Below are 16,564 nucleotides of genomic sequence, written 5' to 3' on the forward strand. Positions count from 1 at the left end.
TACACAGCAAAGTTGCAAATCCAGGCAGACCAATGTAAGACCCCAAACTCCCAGTTTCTGTGCTGTATGTGTGCGTGTGAGATCCCCCTGCCCATCGGAATGCCTGCTAAAACTTAAAAACACTTAAGCACACACAGAGACACAACACACGCACATAAGGACACACCTACACATATGTATAAACACTTCACGTTTACATAATCCACACCGAAATTTATGTACGCCCTTCTACGTGACCGTTGTATCAACAGGATTTGGGTGCAAATAATACAAAATCTTTAATCTAGAAGAACAATTACTTAGATAAGCTTTGAAACATTCCTCTGTCCAGATACATTTATGTCAGTCGCATTTGTTTTTCAGTTCTAAAACATTGGGCACATCTCACAGAATGGCAAGAACACCAAAATGACACTGCCCCAGACACAGTCCTTAGGGGAGAAAAATACACATACCATTTCCTTCTGCAAAATAACAAGCAATTAAACTGAATCTTGCTGTTTGTTTCCTCTTGAGTAATCTAGACTGGAAAGGGTTCAAATATCTGACTCTTGCACTATTTTGCTTTCAGTGGAAAGATCACCCTTTAATATGCCACATCAGCTAATTAGCGTCCGCTCATATCTGTAACTGATTCATAGAAACCCGCTTAAATATTAAATGACCGCCTATTTCTAGTTCTAAACATTTGGAAAAGAAATTCCTAGTTAGCTAAGGAGGCAGAAATGAGCACTTGGAAGCAAGTCACAGCACTCTGACCTTCAGATTACTAAGAAGCAACATAAGAAGGGGAAATTCACCGCAGAAGGGTGAAGTCCTTAAAGCAGCAGCCTCAGGAAATCTCCTTCCAGTGTTAATACCACTCTGGAGGTGCTGAGGATTCAGAGGTGTTCTTGGAAGCCTGCCTGCCTAGTGTGATTTTAGGGCCAAGACAGAGTCCTCCTGCTTCTTTAAATTATACCATTTACCCAAGGGACATAGTGAATGAAATTCTTACCACTGGAGATGTATTCTTTTGAATGAAGCATTTTCACCCTTAGGAACCACGCTGAAATGACAAACACTTCTAGGAGTAGTAATATATTACATCATTAACACTTAAGTGTAACTTATCAGATGCTTTCTCCTAGGATAGGAGGAATCAAGGGTAATGTGAGAACATTACCTAGGAAGTCACTGTGCTCAGAAATGTTAAGAAATTCACACAGAAGTGGAGCAGTAGCAAGCCACTGGAGAAAAATTTTGCCAGCTTGATACTTTTGCCTTCAATAAGATATATTCAGTTATTGATAACTGCTGAAGTTATGAAAGGAATTCCATCTTATACGTGGAATGATTATTTATTAGAGACAAGACATCCCATACAGTGAGGAAAACCCCGCAAGAAATTCACTCAGTATTGCTTGTCCACACCTACCAGGGGGTGTGTTTGTCATCAGGACATGTAATAAACACCTTTTTTGTCTTTTTTTTTTCCCCCTTCAAGAGCACTTAATTTAGTGAGACAGATATGCAAAGAGATAATGACAATGCAACTTAGTCAATGACATTGTCATGGTACAAATAATGTACTATGACACCATCTACCCAGGGAAGCTGTCAGTAGGTGTCATCTGGGAGGTGACAGTAGAACCAGGTGTTGAAAGACACAGGGGAGTGTGTCAATCAGTACATAGACAGGAGGAGAGGACATTCCAGACAAAGCACGGTACCTGGAAGAACGTGAGATTCAGGGAAGAGTGAGATATTCTGTGTGGCTGCGAGACAAGGTCTATAAAAAGATGATGTGGCAGAGAAAAGCTGGACACCAGATTGTGAGGGGCCTTGTAGTGCATGGAAAGGAATTTGGACTTAATCTTTATGGAAACAGTAAACCAATGGAGGGAGTAACAGTCATGTTGCTAATTTTAATGACATAACCTTGGGGCCATTCTGGAAGGCAGATTAAGAAGCAGAGTTAACTAATTTTGAGATAATTTTACCTGTTTCATTCCTTTGGGAATCTTCCTAATTGTATTCTGCTCTAAATATTTTTTGGAAACACTAACTCTCACCTATGTCATTCCCATAACTTCTTCAAACTTCTGAATTCCCCAAGGAGAAGCAGCAAGATAGTTCAACTAATTTAAAATGTGCCTATTGATAACCTATTAAAGACACAGCCTGCCTTTTCTAGAGTTGTTAGTTACATAAGAAATCCAGTAAAGCAATATTCATCCTACTTTAGAAAAGTTCATTTTAAAAATCCAGAGACATAAGAGAATTAAAGATTGTTTTTTGTTTGTTTTTCATACAAAACATTCCTTTAATGGCGGGACTGCTGTGGAAAACAGTATGGCGGTTCCTCAAAAAATTAAACATAGAATCACCATATGCTCCAGCAATTCCACTTTTGGGTGTATACCCAGAAGAACTGAAAGCAGGAACTCGAACTGATACTTGTACACCCACATTCTTAGGAGCATTATTTACAGGAGCCAAAAGATGGGAAGCAACTCAAGTGCCCATGAGTGGATGAATGAATAAGCAAAATATGGTCTGCACATACAGCGGAATATCATTCAGCCTTTGAAAGGAAGGAAATTCTGATCCATGCTACAACGTGGATGAAGCCTGAAGCCATTATGCTAAGTAAAATAAGCCAGTCGCAAAAGGTGAAATCCTGTACGATTCCACTTATATGAGGTACCTAGGGCAGGCAAATTCACGGAGATAGAGAGGAGAGCGGTGGGTGTCAGGGGCTGGCAGTGGAGAGGGTTGAGGAGCAGTTATCATCTGAGTACAGAGTTTCCATATGTGAAGACGTAAAAGTTCTGAAGATGGATGGTGGTAACAGTTACCCAACAATGTGAATGTACTTAATGCCACTGAATTTACACTAAAGATGATTCAAATGGTAAATTTTATGTTATGGATATTTTACCACAATAAAAAAAAAAAAGCAACTGAGGGGCAAATAAACCACTGAGTGTCTGCGAGCCCATCAGGTGTTTTCCACTTGTCAGTACCACCAATCCCACTCCCAACACACCTTTGAAAAACTTACACTATCTTCAGGGGACAGGAAGTGTCTTTTTTCCTCACTGATCGAAACAAAACTTAACAACTCTTAGCAAGTTTTCACTTCATCTGCTAGCCAACGTTTCTCCCATGGTAAGGAAATTAGACTTTTGACATCCAGTAAGAAATTCCTCAAACGTCACATTAAATCCAAACAATCTGATACCATCAACTCAAGTTCATCAAAGTATAAGCGTAAGTAAAGCACATACAAGTTCATTACTAAATTCTTGTATGATCAGCTGTACATGAACTTTTTTTTTTAACCACTTAGGGCTTTTCTGTTTAACTCAAAAACTAACAGTTCAGAATGACCCTGAAATGTTTTCTCTCCTTCCATCTCCAGTTCTCATTCTCCTTCCCACCTAAAATGATCCTCTTTCCTTAATTGTTGTAAACCCCCATTTCACCCCCATTTTATGGTAAATATCTGGTAAAACAATCCTTCCATGTCTACCCCAACTGTATTTTCTCCACTTGGGAAGTACGCAGCCCTCTCCCCTTCTCTTTCTACTTCATAAATTCCTCAATGCACCCAACCTGTAAGCGAAATCATCTCAACTTAAGAAGCTCAAACTTGATTTTGAAGATATCAACTCCAAAAATAGGAAGTATTTAAGTATTTAACTTCTTAATCAAACCTCTAGGCCTGATTATCATGTGCTACAGTGATCACTCAGAGAACTTGGGATCATGTGTTCTTGTACAGAACATCCTCCCCCTCGGCTGGTTATTTTTAGAAAAGTAGCCAGATTTATCTGGCTATCTCAGAGTTAGTCCTAGCTTTGTAATAATGGCAATTCTCTTTTCCTCCACAGGATCAGACCCAGCAGGGGCAGTCTGCATTCCTTTCTCCTGCCTTTTCTGTGTGGACCTTCTCCAGTTCATGGTCCATTCAGATGCTCTGACAGCAGTTAAGAAGGTTTGAGAAAGCTGGGCTGCCCGTGGCCCAGAGTAACCTGGGATTACCAGCAGTCTGAGGAGTTCAGTGTAACTAGGTGAGCGTCTCAGAGGAGGACAGTGGCTTTCATCTGGGCAATCCCCGCACTCACGACTACACCATGAATTTCCCAGCGAAACATCTATTCATTCCCTGTCCATCAGTAAGTCTTGCTGAGAGCTCACTGTGCACCAGCAGGTATGTCTGAGGCTGGGTAACAGCGATGAACAAACAGATATGACTCCTGTTTTCAGAGTTGTTAGGAGATACAATGGCCTTCTTTGACAGTCCCTTGAATGTGCCAAGCTCCTTCCATCCTCAGGGCCCATCACACTGTCTGGAATAATTAGCCTCTTTGTCTTTGCCTGCCTAACTCCTGCATCTCAGCTTAAATGACCCCTCTTGGAAAGTATTCCTCTGACCACCACCCCACCACCCCCAATCTATATTAGATCTTCATCACATGTTTTCATTGCACCCTGAAATCTTCATAAAACTTTACAATTAGACATATGGGCCAATATTTGTTTAAAAATCTGCTTTTCCAAAATAAACTGCTACCTGGTGTACTTTCTATTGAAGCAGAACACACTTTCCTATTTTGTACTTTATTTTGAAAATATCTTAAGTTTCATCTTTCATGTTTTTAATATGAGACTTGAATTTTCTGTTCTTTACATTTTCTATGCAACTATAAAATTTATCCAAAAATCTTCCTTCATATGCAATTTGTGTAACAAAATTACACAATTCTCCAATAAATTTTATTTTATGTGTGTACGACTTGTGGGTTTTCTTTAGACCCTAGCTAAATATTTTAGATATTAGCTAAAATTATTACAAATGTCCATATCTGATGTCTAGATATTTTCAAGCCAGAATTTTGAATAGACTACACTCCATTTTTACAGACTTTCTCTACTATATTCTTATCTGGTGAAAGCCAGACAAATATGAATCCCGCTACTTAATAAAAGTGAGGCTTACTTAGCCTCTGGGAGCCTCGCTTCCTCGGTTCTAAAGTAGCTATAAAATCTTTCAAAGGTATGAGAAGTAAATACCGAGTATGCAAAGTCCCTAGCAAAACATCATTTTAAATAAACATCAGTTCCTTCCTCCCTGTGGTGGGGGGAAAGGTACACACTTGAAAACATAGCCCTCTGTGAACTATAACACCAGTTTCCATTACCTGATCTGATTTCCTAAAATAAACCAAGAAAACCTTCTCTGCTTCATGGACTAGTTGACAAACCTTCTGTTGAGTCAGGCTGTAAATATTTGGGGAGTGTAGGCCACATATTATTTCCTCAATCTTCCTCATTTTTGTTTTTATTTTTAATAACCTACTAGAAATGTAAAAACCACTCTTGGTTTGTAGGGAGAAAACATGCCACTGGCCACAGTTTTGTTACCCACTGTTTTAAGTTCATAGATGCTCATCAATTCCAACTTTCTTTATCCTATTACCTGTATAATATTAGGCTCTTAATGCTCAATTGAAAAATTACTCTATTTGTCAAAACTTCAGTTCAATCAAACACTTGTTTATATGTAAGGTCATGTAAGGTAACTGACTACCTAAAGAAAAAAAGTACCAATAAAGCCTTTTGAAGGTTTTCTCTAGTGTAACCTCTCTCTTTCCTCTCTGTTTTCCTGAGCCTACCGTTAATCCGGATTTAGAATGTAACCAATCTATGCTTGTGCCCTCGGACTTCTCCTCCCATGATCCTGTGCTGAAGTTGGTGCTAGCTTGAGTTCCTTGATGGGAACCTGATTAGGCGTCTTGCACCGTGGACTTAGAGGCCCTGATGGCCCATTCTCCACTGGCCTCTCTCCTTTCAATTCTGATGTATTGTTATAAAGTCACCTGTTTCCTCCCAACTTCCAAAACTATCATTTCTTCTTCTCTTCCTCAGCTCAGCTCACCTGATCCCTAATGGTCCAATGTTTTTCCCTTTTCACCTATAATCCCAATGGGAAAAATGCTCTGAAGTCGGTGTCCGAATTAATTTATGTTATTGTTCTGCCTCTGACCATATTCGCATTTCTTGGCCTGAGTACCTTTGTTTTTTCATCTGTGATAGGGGTCAGAACAGCCTGTGACACCAGTCAGATGCAGTTAAGGGCAAAGGAAATAACACATGTGGAAGTTATTTATTTATAATCTACAAAGTACTCTTAGAGACCACTGAGATCTCCAGGTCAAAAGTCAGATGTGATTCAAGAACTTTTATGAGTTATTGACCTGGGGCAAGTAATTAACCCCTTTAAGCCTCATTTTCCTCACCTGTAAAATAAAGACAGTGATAACATCGATTCTGTTTTGTAAGGATTCTGTGGCATGGTCCACGTCAAGCGCGTATCATAGTGCCAGGCACGTAGTAAAGGCTTACAAAACGTTAAACGTAATAATTATCTGAGGGTAAGCCAGGGGCTCACTGGCCTTTCACGTTAACTTCTCAGTCTCTCTGTGCTTTTGAGCATGTCTATTTCCACAGGAAAATTTATGCCCTTCTTGTACAACACTGGTTAAACAAGTTCTCTGGCATTTTTCTCTGTTGCACTGTGTTCCTCTTACAGGGATTACTTACTGTCTTCCACTCTTAAAAGAGAGGGGAGAGGGAGGGCAGAAATGAAGGAAAGAGAGAGAGAACCGTCAGTACATACTCCACGTTACCAACTAGTACAGTCAGTTCTGCTGTAACGAGGCATATGAATTCCCCAGAATCATGATGCTGTGCGAAATCACATCAGGAAAACCACAGAACTTATGGGAAAAGGGCCATCAGTGACACATAAACAAGAAAAGAACCTAATAAAGACCCGAGCATCGTTTATCATGTTAAATGGTTAAAAATAAATTAAAACTACAATAAATACGGCACCCTACCCGGCAGAGGACCTGAAGTTTGCTTGTGGAATTGGGTGTCGAAGGGTTGCAGCTGTGGCTTATTGAGCAATGGTGGAAGAAGGGTTATCGGAAACTGCAGGGGAAGTTATCAGACGAGATATGGATGGTTGTGGCTGATGATATGCAGTGAAGCCAGGTAGCTGAAGACAGCTGAGGTGTGCGCATGTGCATTTTGTTTATCCCTCTGTGGCTCAGTTCAGCTAGGTGAAATGTCCTGTGGTCACCTACTGTTTCTCAGATTAAATCACATGTAACAGATGTGAAATTGACATTACACTCAAACTGTTCCCTCATGTTGATAATGTAGGAGTAAATCCTCATTTTCAAAGTAAGCATGATAGCAGAATTGACTGTATTTAGTCCCAATCTGTGAACTCCTGAAAAACATTCCCTGACTCAGAACTGTACTATTTACAAAGTCTGTGTTACCCTTCAATTTCCTATCAGCCCAAAGCCTTTACCTAGAATAAGCTGTTTTTCCTTGTCACTATTGAGCTATTACATATGGTCTAAATCATTTCTTAACTACATCTCTGATTGATTCTTCAGCCTTCCCTGCTGGGGGGAGCTGTGATTCAGGCAGCCACACAACAGTTATTCACATCTCCAGTTGACGCCTTTCCCCAAACGTCCATTCCAGCAGAGGAGTAAAATGCTTGATAGTTAATAATTCACTGCCAGGGCATTTCATTTATTCAGTCACCAAATATTTATAATGAGTTTCTGCTAAATACATGGAAACATAGGGGATACAATATGAAACCAATTCATTCACTCCATCACATTAAGAGACAGAGACAGCTAAGCAGATCATTTAAAGTCAGTCCATGTTATATAGGGGGTGTAAAATGTTACAACACATGTGAAAATAATAGTAACACAAGATAGAACATGAAGCACCTTAAAAAAAATGCAGGAAGTACAAAACAGATTACTTTCAATGTTGAAAGAGGGGACCAACATTGAAATTTGAGTAATTCAATGGGGGCGATTAGTAGACCGTAAGGATGGGTAAATTTTGGATAGGAGAGAGAGACTTTCCAATTGTGTCATGAGTAAAGAAAAAGGCAGGAAATTGGACATATAAAGCATAAAGATCAAGACATATAGGCCATAAATTAAGATGCACGACTACAAATGATAAGTTATGTACCGGACTTTGAATTTGATATGTTGGGAAAAGGGAAAGCCACTGACAATTTTTAACCAGAGAGTGCAACACCAGTTATGAATGGGCAAAAGGGAGCCCAAAGAGCTTTCACAGATCCAGGCTTTGAGTCAAAGTTAAGAGACTTCATTCAGAGTCTTTGGATGCCAAGCCAGGCCAGCAGGAGGACTTCCCCCGAGCTACAATCCCAGGCTTTGTGTCCATGATTGATATTCACGGCTCTACTTAATGGATAGTAACTGTGTCATTGGGTCTGGCTAATTGTATAAAAAAGTGGAATAAAGAAAAGTTATTGAGGGGAAAGTATTTTTTTCAGAAACAATGAAGGTAGACAAAGAACACAATGCAACTTGACAGTAATAATAAAAACACTGTGAGATATTTAAATCTGACTAGTAGGATCATATAATTAGGGAAGTTAAATAAGATGGTTCTGAATTATATGTAAACACCTGACACAATGCTTTTTCGATATTCAAGAGACTATATACCAATGTTCCTAAAAGCAAGACGTTCTTGAACAAACGTTCATGTGAGAGCTACAGCAAGCTTAAGAAACACACATGCATTTCAGCTCAGATTTTACATTACCAAGTACAGAGAGAGACAATATTTTACAAATTGCTTTCAAATTTCAGAAAATATATTGAGAATTAAAACTACCACAAGTTTCTTCTAATCAAATTCCAAATCTAGTTAATATATTCTACATATGAGTTTCTGAATACAAATCCCACAAATTTTAACAAAAATTAAAAGTATAATTTCCCTATAACTGAAAAGTCCATTTTAAGTGTTCATATGTCAAATTAAACACTTAAAAAATACACAAGCCTCAACTCTAAAATAAAAAATAATTTTTAAAGAATAGTTAATCATTTAAGTAAATTAGAACTACCCTAGAGGGTAAATGATCAAAAGAATGTATGATAATCTACTTCATTGTATCCTCTGCATAAAATTTTTATGCAATTTGGCTAAGCTATTATTTCAAAATCTTAAAATATAATGAGCTGACTTGGAGTCTCCTTAAAACTCCAAGGCAGTTTCCTTCAGTAAACTTCATACCTGCCTTGATGAATTAATGACACATGATTACACTGAAAAAATAAACTAAAAAGGAGACCTCTCTACAATATTTATTTCAGGACTGTTTACATAGAAAATGAGTCTAAACATCTTATCCCCTCCAAAGTCATTTCCTTTTACATGCAGTTTACTTAAACTGAAAAAACTGTTTCCAAGTCTAGAGCTGAAAACAGAAACCTCCTTTAAAACACTCCAGGTACAGTAGTACAGGGATATCCTTCTTAAGGAGAGAATAAGTGGGTCAAAAGACAAAATATTTTTCATCCCGTTCCCAGAGCACATGTGAGATTTATACTCAACTTGAAGTTGACACGGGCCTTGTAATTTGGCCTGTAAAAGCTGACCAAAGCTTTGCAGCAAGGGTAAAAATAAATCAGGCCATCAACATCTTAAGGAACCTCACTTTTTTATGCTGACCGAACGGTGCTTACAATGCCTGCATGAGTAGTTAAAACTTGTGTGAGTTGATAATACTCCTTACGGTGTGCAGAGTCTTAATAAATAATAGGGACATTACAGGAACATCAACATATCCAAGAACCCATTTCCAAAAGGTTCAGCACAGCCATAACCATGGCACCTGTGCTCAAGAATGCATTCCGCTTCCCAGCACCAGAACAGTGACACAATCAGTTATGCACTTTTGGTACCTACTACACTGTGATACACTGTTATTAGCTCTTGATGGTTTTCAATGGTATACATTTTAGCCTTGTACTTAATCATTAGTAAGAGAACAGTAACAAAAAGGCTCCTCCCGAATAAAACTAAAGGTACCAAACCAATGAAAGCTACCAAAAAAATACTTCTCTGTAGTAAGAATTATACATATTTGCCATTTAAGTTCAAATTTTATATCTAAAACACCATATATATAAAATGATGGTGTGTTATGAAAGAGTTTTATGAAAAATAACGGACTTTTTGAAAGGGTTGTTTTTTAAAAACTTCTATTAATTGACTATTTGAACAGTTTACAAGTTGCATTAATATACATGGGTTACAAAAAAAAAAAAAACTTTAAATACACATATTCACTACTTTTTTGGTCCCAAGCAAAATGTTTACACAGAAATTTGGCAGTGTTAAGTCTGTGGACTCAAAGCCAATAACAACCTAAGAAAGCTGAACTTGGTTAATAAGCACATTTTCTTAGTACAACTAACATTGTATAATAATCCAAAGCAGTTAATATTTATAGGACAATCACAGTATTTTGCATATCAGATTAATTCAAAAGTACTTTTAAGAAAACTTAATATATCATATCTGTGCTTTCCCAACTGTTAATAGTCAACAGATTTCTTCTTAGCTGTAATTTGGGGGAGAAAATTATTCTCTTAAACACTATGACCCAAGGGAAGGAAATTCTTTAACTCCTCACCCCCGTAAGCAAGAAGCCAGGAGGTAGGAGACAGGACCGTGTAGACCCTGAACTACCAATTTCACCAAGCTCAGAACCCACTCGGAACACCGAGTGGGAATTTACAGTACTGTCAAAGGGCTTTCCGGGACTAAAAGTCTTACTTACCCCGTGTTTCAAGGTCTACACATACCCTCCATAATTACACCTTTGAGAGCCCTCCTTGGCAAAGAAAACAGTCACAAACTCAAACTTACCTCCCCACACAATCCAGGCAAAACTCCTCTGAGCAATCCTCCAGGCAATGTTGAGAGGACATTCCTCTCGGCTCTCTCCTGGTGCCAACTGACCTTTGGCACATCAACATCAGAGAGGGTGGGGCGCCACGCTTCAGTTTCGGCCTGGTGCTAACACTGAACAATGTCTCTCTGGTTTCTCCAGGGCGTTAGCTGAGACTTCCTCTTCTTGTTAAGTAAGTAAACACAGTCACTACTACATTTCCAACTCTTCTCTAAAGTGGTAAAAGTAAGGCTTTAAATGGTACAAATACTAATGGCTGACACTGATGGGGAAATGACTGCATGCTCTAAATTTAAACTAACACGATGCACATAGGCTATGATTACTCCCATTTGAAAGAGGTGATAGCCGAGGAATAGAGATTAATAAGTTACTTGTGGGAATTCTAGGTACAACAATACAGCCAGTTGAGTTAATGCAGAAGACTTTCCACCATAAACACATAGAAAAGTTTCGAAGCTGCAATAAAGGAAAATCCCTCTGGTGCCAAACCAAAGCCAGAACTGATGGCCAGAGTGGCAAGCACAAAAGGAAATACTGCCAGCTGTGGCCGCCAGGAATAATCACTGGAGTCTCTTTAGTGCTTAGATCTAATTGAAATTGGTAAGGAGGTGTCCCCTCAAGGAATGAGCTCAGAAGAAAGTTCTCTCTCAGGAGAGCAGAGTTAGGCTAGATTTCTGGCCCCGATCACCTTCAACACAGGATAGAACCTGCCCAACCGTAGGCAGCAGCCCTGGTGCCTGGGGAGAGACAGATTGGATAGGATAGGTCTTGGGCACGCAAGGTATAAAGTCGGTACTGAGGTCCTTTGATAAAACCGGCTGTCGTCAAAGCTGCACTCACAGTTAAAAGGGGGACAGAACAAATCCACCCACTGTCTTAGTGAGACTTCAGTGGAGCTCGTCTCTGAGAATCTGGGTGAGAGGGCAGGGGAATGCTTACAACCGAAAATTAAAACCCTAACTAAGCCTGTGTCCTAACAGTTCTGAAGTCTGAATCTTATTTGTACGAGAATCTCCAAGCTAAGAAACTAAGAAAACTTGGGGAGTCCTGGGCTTGTGATGTCCCTGGAGTATCTGAACTAGACAAACATAAAACCACTTTAAAGTAGCACCCCATAAACAAGGCCACAGTGGATTTCCACAAGCTTGGAAAACCAAACCACAACAAAAGCAAAAGAGAATGCCCACTGGAAATGAGCTTACAATTTAGAATTTACAAAATGTGTGAGAAAATGATTTCCCGTGATTGAGCATTAACAAATACATTCTAATATTTTAACATGAAGGTACAAAAAAGAAAAAGCCTAAAAAAAAAAAATTTAAAAAAAAAGAAAAAGCCTAATTATTAAAAGATGGGGAAGGAAAGAGCCTATCAATAGGAAACGGAAAAAACAGGTTTCATAAAAACTAAAAAGAATTTATATGCATGAAGATACGCACTTTTCTCTGCAAGGAGCACCCAGAGTTTCCATCAGAATTCTGCAACTAAAAATGGAATAGCATCACTATAAATAGACAGAATTTTTAAAGCTTGTTTAGAAAAGCAATAATCAATGCCAGAATTCAATTGTCTGGCAGAACCCATTCCACACCGACTTTCCTTCTCTACCATTTCTTAAACTCCTGACCACTCTGCCCTGCAACTTCTCATTCCTGAAAATTCTAACCCAGCCCCCAAGCCATTCTGAAACGTCCGATACCCTTGCAAAAAATGATGGAGTGGAAACTGTGATGTGCCACCCGGATCCCCCTTCACAACTGGAGGATTTATTCCCCAGTTGCTGCAGTGCTGCCAGCACACCGGCCCCAGCTACCAGCTCTGTACACATGGCCTTGGCCGAAGGGTCTCCTCGTGCAAGCTCATGCTCCCCTCCCAGGACGGCCCATGTCCAAAGTCTGGCTGAAGTGGGGAACGTGAAGGCGTGTCCCCCTCGCTCCAGCTGGAGACAGTGGGAGCACCATCCCAGCTCTAGAACCTCCACCGGCCATGTCTCTGTCGAGACTACAGGGCAGCCTCACCGTCCCCTCTGCCTGACACTGGTCTCCTTCCATTGCACGGGGGCTTCCTGAGAGACTTCCAGCACATTTCCATCTCAGAGTCTGCACCCTGGGGAGCTCAGGCTGCAACAGAGGAGCATCAGGGGAAAAAAAAGAGGGCAGGATAGTGGGGCGGTATTATCAAGGAAATGAAAAGAATAATAAACCCTTGAAACCAGTGGGGAGAAGAGCAGAAAGTACTAACATAATCTCTTTCTTTGATAGTAGAAAGGAAAACCTTTTTCCAAATGAATGACACAATCACAGAAGTTCCAGCCCAACACATCAGTGTATCTGGGAACTACAGGGTCAAAAGGGATCTTACGAGCTGTTCCAGCTCCAACCCCTGTCATTTTGAAGATAAAGCCCTTAGGCCCACAGGTCTGCCAAACACCAAAACTGTCGCTGCTTAGAAATAGGTAGTCTTTTAAGATGGTCACTTTCATAACAATAAGTCAACAGGAGCATTTAACACCCTGCTAGGACAAGGTTGTCAGCAGTGGTATGCGTGTGTGTTTGTGTGTGTGTGCAATTTCCTAGCTTCCTGTAGTAGTCATGGAGAAATGTGCAGCCACCAGATCGCTTCCAAATGCATAGTATTTCTCATGGTGCTTCTGGGGAAATGCCCTAGCTTAGAAAGGGGAGAGAACTGACAAATACCTGTGAGCCTTGCTTAGATTTGTCCCGTGTCCCCAGTAAGAGAATTCTGATGTATCTTTTAGTTCCAAATCATTGGTAAAGATGTTAATGATAGTTTTATAAAAGGTTAATCTGGCATGGTCTGGGATATGACTAATGCGTATCCAGAATACTAATAAAAAACTGCATGGACTAAAACCACAGTCATTTATATGCACACTCAGGCTGCCAATGACATGGGACAAATCTAAACACAGCTTGTGGGTATTTGTTGGTCCAGAAGTACCATGAGAAAGTATGCACCAGAAGTAGCCATGAGAAATATTACGTATTTGGAAGGTGGCAGATTTGCTTGCTGTACACTTTCCCAAGACTATTGAAGGGAGTTGGAACTTTTGCATACACACACACATCTTTCCTTGCAGCCTTGCCCCACTTTTCATACTTTGTAACCACAAGTACAGAGGCAGACAAGATAAGCTCTAGCAAAACCTATCAAACTAAGCCCATCGGATACAAAAAGACATGAAGTCGTTTACATAAATTGTTAGGACGGTCAAGCAGAATGGACCATCACTGTCACAATCCATTTATCTTGGAAACCTGGGCAGAACCCCACTCTCAGGTCCTGTGCAGCTCAACTTCAGTTCTTCAACTGGTCTTCCTCTCCTGAGAATCACAATCTACTGCATCTTCTCGAAGCCAACACTTCTCCTTCTAACTTGAAACCTTTTTTTTTTCAATGGGAGTAAGGAACTAAGATGCTACAAGTATGAGAGAATCCAAAAGAGGTTTCTAAACTCTAAGTTGTATATGTCAAATCTCAGTTATTTACAAGCTAATCTAGCTAAGCCCATACAGGTAGAATGACCACGCCAAAGCTTTAACAGCTCATCTGGAAAAGGAATAAGAGTGCAATATAATTCATATTTGGGGAGAATCATGTCAAATTATTAACATTTAATAGGTGTACAAAAGGGCAAACATGCATGGTATGTGAATTAGAGGAAGAACCAATTTGTTCATATGAAAAAAGAAGATTAAATGAGTCATCATGGGTTTGGAGCTATTGTCTGGACATAGAAACTGGATTAAAGGTAGAAAACAGAAAAACAGAAAAAATACATATATATAAATGGGCACTTCTTGGGATTAACAAATACAAACAGCAGGACCAAAAATATTCATTCTTCACATAAGTTATTTGGAAGAGTGAGATAATTCAATTTTAAGTCTACAGATGGCTTAAGTCTCTTATTACAAGGTAGGAAAATGCTGATTTGAGAAAGATGAACTTCAAAATAATGTAACAGTACGTAAGTGAACAAAATGGTAGTTTTGCCTTAAATTGGCAACGTTTGGGTATATATTAGGGAACCACAAAACTTATTTGATTATGGATTTTAAATGTTCATTTTCCACTGAGGAACCACTGTAGAATTCCAATAAGTCATGCTCTTATTTGGCAATTTCAATCAAAAACCAACAAAATTTTGGGGAAAAAAAAAAGAACAGTGAAAAGGAAAGAAAAAGGTGATTTCTTATTTCTATCCATGTCCTATAACCAAAGAGAAGTTGGAAAGTGTAGCGACCTCAGCGCTGGGAAACGAACACTTATGTTTATGCACCAGGTCTGTCACTCAATAGGTCTGCGCCCCAGGTGAGTAACTTAACCTCCCTCGGTCTCCATTTCCTCTCCCGTAAAATGAGATCAATGAGAGCAGTTTGTAAATGCCCATTCAGGGCTATTCTAGAATGCGTACCTCAACCAAATGTAAAAATTAAAACTCTGCTTAATTGGATTTGGGCTAAAACACAGCAATCGGCAGTTTTACTCTTTTCAACATAAAACGGTAAGTTTTCAGGAAAGAGAAAAATGAAATGACCAAATAGTCAGAAAACCTAAAGATAAATGAGGGGAAAGTATTAGTTGCTATGAGGACATCAGTAAATTCACCTCAGAAATTAGGAAGAAACAATTTTGATAGAACCTCCGATTTCTGCTAAGAAAATTCCCACTGAAATACAGACGCTGCTGAAACACAACAGGTACCATGAATTTCTGAGCGGCAGGGAAAATGAAAGCTTTTGGCATATGGTACCAATATTTCCTGTCATGGTGAAGCTTTCACTTAGAGCTTCCTCATTTCACCCGACTCAGATGGTGCTCGCATTCCACGTAACTGGCTCGGAGAATGCATATCAAAAGAACTGACAGGATGTTCCCTGTAAAACAGCATTTTTTTTAACTTATAACAGCTTTACCCCAAACCTGTGCTTTCCATGTGAAGTTTAACTCTAAAAGAAAAAAAAAAAAAAAAAAAAAAAGATAGGATTACTTTAGCCTCTTAAAACCACGGGTGCTTCGGGATTCTTAAGTGCTGTTTGAAAAGAAAGACATTTAATAGCAGAGTACCAATGCCTCCCAGAGTATCTTTACCTCTGCAGTACAGTCAGGGAATTATCACATCAGCTAGACAATATGACTTAACCTCTCCTAATGATGATCATGTGCTCTAGTGCTGGGAAGAAAGGGAAGGGGGAAGGAAGGGGTGGGGGGAAATCAGCAAATACAGAAAATGAGTTGTGAATGCTGATAAAGGTACTAAGTTAGCAAAAAAAAAAAAAAAAAAATCAGGGGAAATGCCAAAGTTTCAGTGCAAAGCACGTACCCTCTGAAATACTGCAAAGAATCACCCTAGACATACTTTAACAAGCTAATGCGGAGCAAGCAGCCTTGAAAAATTAAACCAGGCAGCATTACAATAAACAGAATGAAACGCCTGTTTTCAGAGCAGCAGTTTAGAAAAGGCTGTGCAAAGAGCTGTTGAAATGGTATTGCTTATGTCATCCTTTGAAAATAAAACCTGCAATTAAATTTGCACATCAGATGATCCTGGAAGCTTGTATGTTACCAGTAAGTAGGGGTGGCAGAGGAGGCTTAAATCAGGCTGTGTCATTGGCACACAGAACTGGGGTCATATAAAGACAAGCCACTGTGGCGACACTTCAGTGTGACCTGAGGCTGAATGCCACGGTGATGCGCCACGGCGAT

General features: G+C 39.5%; 1 protein-coding gene across 5 annotated transcripts in view; it reads right to left on the reverse strand.

Moving 5' to 3' along the window:
- EPS8 (EGFR pathway substrate 8, signaling adaptor) overlaps positions 1–16,564 on the reverse strand; it is a 147,233-nt gene that overhangs the window by 73,670 nt on the left and 56,999 nt on the right. The window contains exon 1 of one of the 5 annotated variants that reach the window (XM_010988864.3): positions 10,789–11,020. The exons of the other annotated variants lie outside the window; for them this stretch is intronic. The gene's annotated coding sequence lies outside the window, so the exon portion shown is untranslated. Of the gene's footprint in view, positions 1–10,788; positions 11,021–16,564 lie in introns of those variants that run through there. 5 annotated transcript variants of the gene reach the window in all.

Source organism: Camelus dromedarius, chromosome 25 (genome assembly GCF_036321535.1).
Source record: "Camelus dromedarius isolate mCamDro1 chromosome 25, mCamDro1.pat, whole genome shotgun sequence".
Taxonomy (NCBI): Eukaryota; Metazoa; Chordata; class Mammalia; order Artiodactyla; family Camelidae; genus Camelus; species Camelus dromedarius.